The 4,042-nt window shown below is 33.5% G+C and overlaps 1 non-coding gene across 1 annotated transcript; it reads right to left on the bottom strand.

Moving 5' to 3' along the window:
• Positions 1 to 444: 444 nt before the first annotated feature.
• LOC123618889 (small nucleolar RNA SNORD2) lies at positions 445 to 512 on the bottom strand. Its single transcript, XR_006727392.1, has one exon. It is a non-coding gene; the product is annotated as a small nucleolar RNA SNORD2 (small nucleolar RNA).
• Positions 513 to 4,042: the final 3,530 nt, after the last annotated feature.

The raw sequence follows: 4,042 nt of genomic DNA, 5'->3' as shown, positions 1-4,042 counted from the left end.
CTGTCTGTATATTACTTTTATTTATACTGTACTTTTTCAACCTGGCTCTTTTAAAAAATTTTGTCTGAAAAGTTATCAATTTCTTTCATTCAATATCAAAATAATAAAGAATCTAATATAGCTAATCATGATATTTCTGAGCAGCTTAAGAAGTGCACAAAGAATTAACTAAAATTCTTATTTCCAAATCCTGGCTTCTTTCAATATAGAATGATTTGAAAGTACTATCTCATGGCAAAAACAGATGGCAACAAATTAAGGTGGTTTTCTCATAATATAAAAAAAAGTTAATTATTTATAAAAATCCACCAACATAGTATTTAGTTCTTTTGGATGGTTAATTCATTTCTCTAACAATTTATTCAGCAAAATGACTTCCTTACCAATATAACTCATTTTGTTTATTTTCAGTTTGAGAATTTAACAAGTTGTTTTTCTTTTTCCATGTGATCAGCAATGAGTATTCTCTTCATTTCAGGTAAGTCCTGAAAAATAATTGCCTAATTTCACAGAATTTAATAAGTATTAGCAATAATAGCATATTAAGTCTGAGTCTCCATGTATAAGACAACAACTTCACTTCTTTCAGATTATTTCAGACTACTCCACAAGAGTCCATTCTTGAAGTTAGCATCTATAAAATTGAAGAAGGCACAATTTGTCTGCTATTGTCACAGATTCACTTCTTTTCTGGAAAAGCCTCTCTTCCAGGTTTGGGTCCCTTAGCCTTGCAAACCAGGTATGGTAGTGTCCTACCACAGGCTACTGTGTATATACAGTTTAATTACAACTTTTAAAGACTGAGTTTTTTAAGACTCAAAGTGGTAAAATTTTTCCTATAGTGACAGGTGACTGGAGAAATATTTTGGAACAGGGTAAATCCAAAGAATTATAAAATGGCAGCATTTATAGAGATCTTAAATATAATAACTTGTTCAACTCCGGTTTGCTCATAGGCCCTCAAATTAGAGACTGCTACCTATTCCAGCTTCTCATCAGGCCAACATTACTCTTCAAACAATCCACAACTTTTATTAAGGTTCTGCCTGGGTAGGGATTGAGAGGGTTCCACAAAATCCTTAATTTTTTTCCCTACCAATTCTGGAAGAAATGTATTCTTGCTTAGTCTCCTTAGGGAGGCGCGGCTACCCATGCACATAGTTTTAGACCTCATCTTATTCATCTTTGAATCTCAGGTACAAATATTTTCAGATGTGAATTTATTTCAGGTTTTGGTCTCTGCAGTATTATTTAGTACAGAATATAAGCAGTAGGAAGAGAATCTTCCTCTTATTCAGAAAAAAATGGAAATAATTTCTAGATTCTTTTGGTTAAATAATATGCCTCAGGTCACTTTTAATAAACATTGAGCTAGTGAATTACTACTGTGTTCCAGGTACTCTTTTGGGTTTTGGGGATTAATTAGAGAAAATTTGACACATATTAAAGCTCTTGTTTTTTCCAGACTGTGTGGGATCTCACTCTTTGAATTAAAAAATATTTTGAAACAACCTAGTATTTATAATCTGCCAAACGGATTTCACTTGTTAAAAATCAGTAGCAATTTCTATGTAAATAGTAGGATTAGCGAATTTTGTTTCAGTTGAATGTTAATAGTCAAGCTTTGAAAACCAATTGTAAAAGTACAAGAAAATTTAGAAAAATTACTGATGATCCTACCTTCTAGAGATAACTAATTTTGATGCATTTTTCATACCTATGTATGATTGTACAACTCCTGTATCTTATTTTTCCACTTAATTAATATCAAGAACATTTTCCTGTATCAAAAATCTTAGAAACAATTTTTAGGGCTACATAATAATTCATAACTATAATTTAAATAATAATTTTCTTATTGTCAGATATTAAAACCATTTCCCTTTTATCATTGTTATCATAAATAATATACCGGCATGCTCTATTATTTCCTAAGGATAAATCCCACAAAGAGTAATGCTAAATGAAGGGTATGATCATATTTAAGGTAAAGAAAAAATATTGTCACACAGCCCTCCAGAAGGATTGTACTGATTTACATTCCCACTATTAGGGTTTACCTGTTTTGTTGCAACATTATTGGCACTGAAGAGTATCATTTGATCATAAATTTGCTAATTTGATAATTTTAATGGGCTACGTCTTTAATGAAATGTGAGCCACAATCATCAAAAAGAACATTAAAAAGAAAATCAATACAAATAAGGAAAAATATAAAAACTCCAAGAACGGTCAGTATATGATAACATTCTAGGACTACAAAGGTTCATTTCATATAAAATCAAAATGCAAATACTGTGTCTTTTGGGGGAAAGCTCAGGATGCCATTTAAAGTATGAAACATATGAAACATCAGTTCACTAGGTGAAAAGTTAGAGCAGAAAAAAACATGAAAATACTGATAAAATTGCTACTGTGGTTTCAGAAGCTGTATTGAAGATAAATGTGGTAGTTAGATTGCAAGATCTGTTTGTAGTAATTGTGCATAGAGATAGTACCTAGTTACTATACAAAAGAACCCCTCCCTTCTGAAAAACTAATTTTAGTGTCTGTGTGTAAGAACAAGCATGATTGTTTTTTTGCAGTCTGGCTTTGCTTGAGGTATGTGTGTGCCGGCTGTCTGAATCCAAGAGATCTGAAGAGTTTGTGTTTCACACAATTCTCTGCTTTCAGTTGTAGTTGGGATCCTGTCTCTAAATCACATCATATCATTAGTTCTACAAAGAACTGGTATTGCTCTCCAGCTCACTAATTCCCTCCACCCCTCCTTTTTTTAACACACAAAAGACAAAAATTTCCAAGAATAAAATCAAGAAATCTGTTCTCACAATTTAAGGTAAATTCAATAAAAACATTTTGGTTTGATCTTTGTCTTCCTAATTTTTTTTAAAGTTTTCCTAGTTCAAATTTCTTCGCTAACTTTTTTCATAGAAAAAGAGATGGACCTGTGATTAAAACCAGTACTATTTAACCAATGAGATTAACAAATTAATAGCTAATGTGTGTTTAAAAAGTGGAAATTACATACACAACTAGATAGAAGAAACTTATATGTCCATTGATTGACTTCATAGGATTCTGTCAACATTATTTTTTGGTCAGATAACTTTTGTGTCTCTCAGATAAAAATTTTTCTCCAGCACTGTCTCAAACAACTTTGATATGGACAATACATTAGCCTCCTTCAAAGGATAGTTTCCCTCCTCCCATAGCCCCAGGAAAAAGATCATGGCACATAAAGCTCTTAAATGTATCCTGTCTACCTAAAGAGACTATTTGTTGTTCTATCTTTCCCCTCATAGTGCCATTAATCTTCTGCACAAAACTTGTAGTTGCTCCAGCACACACTTCTCTCATCTTTGCCCATGCTACAACCCATGCAAAGAATGCCTTTCCTCCCCTTTGCTGGCAAACTTCGGCGCCTGGCTAGGGTATGTCACCTCTTCCAGGAAGCCCTCAGGAACATACTTTCCCCAGTCTGGATGTGCTCCTTCTTTGTGTTTCTATAGCACTTCTCTCGAATTATTTTTACCTCTTTATTGGACTCCCAAGTTCGTAAGGAAGGACTATTACATTTGTCTTTCTACTCTCACACAGCAGGTATTTGTTAATGTTCTTATAATGAATGTCTCCAGCTTCCCTACATGATGCGAATTTGTTATTGTCTTACTTCAAGAGCACTTTTATAGGTGACTGGTTCTATCTCCGATTACCTGGAGCCAGATCGTACTTCCAGACCTACTCTCATGTTCCTCTTAAACATAAAATGAACTGCGCCCCTTTTCATTTACCTTCTGAGGGTTTATGCCTCTGGTATAACTTCATCATAGCTAAAAAAAATTATCTCAGTTGAGTTCAGTCATAATATAACTCAATCATAAACACGATCGTGTGTGTTTAAGCTGCAGATGAGAGAATCACGAGGGACACGAGAATGGGTTATTTTATAGTGTGTCAACATGTGGGCTTTAACTAATTTACAGATATCCCTGTTAAGAACCCAAAGCGGCGGGTAAAGCACTTGAAACGGAAAATAAGGAAA

This window comes from Camelus bactrianus, chromosome 6 (genome assembly GCF_048773025.1).
Source record: "Camelus bactrianus isolate YW-2024 breed Bactrian camel chromosome 6, ASM4877302v1, whole genome shotgun sequence".
In the NCBI taxonomy this organism is placed as follows: domain Eukaryota; kingdom Metazoa; phylum Chordata; class Mammalia; order Artiodactyla; family Camelidae; genus Camelus; species Camelus bactrianus.
Note: the sequence above shows the minus strand (reverse complement) of the source record. Positions and strands in the feature narration are given on the sequence as shown.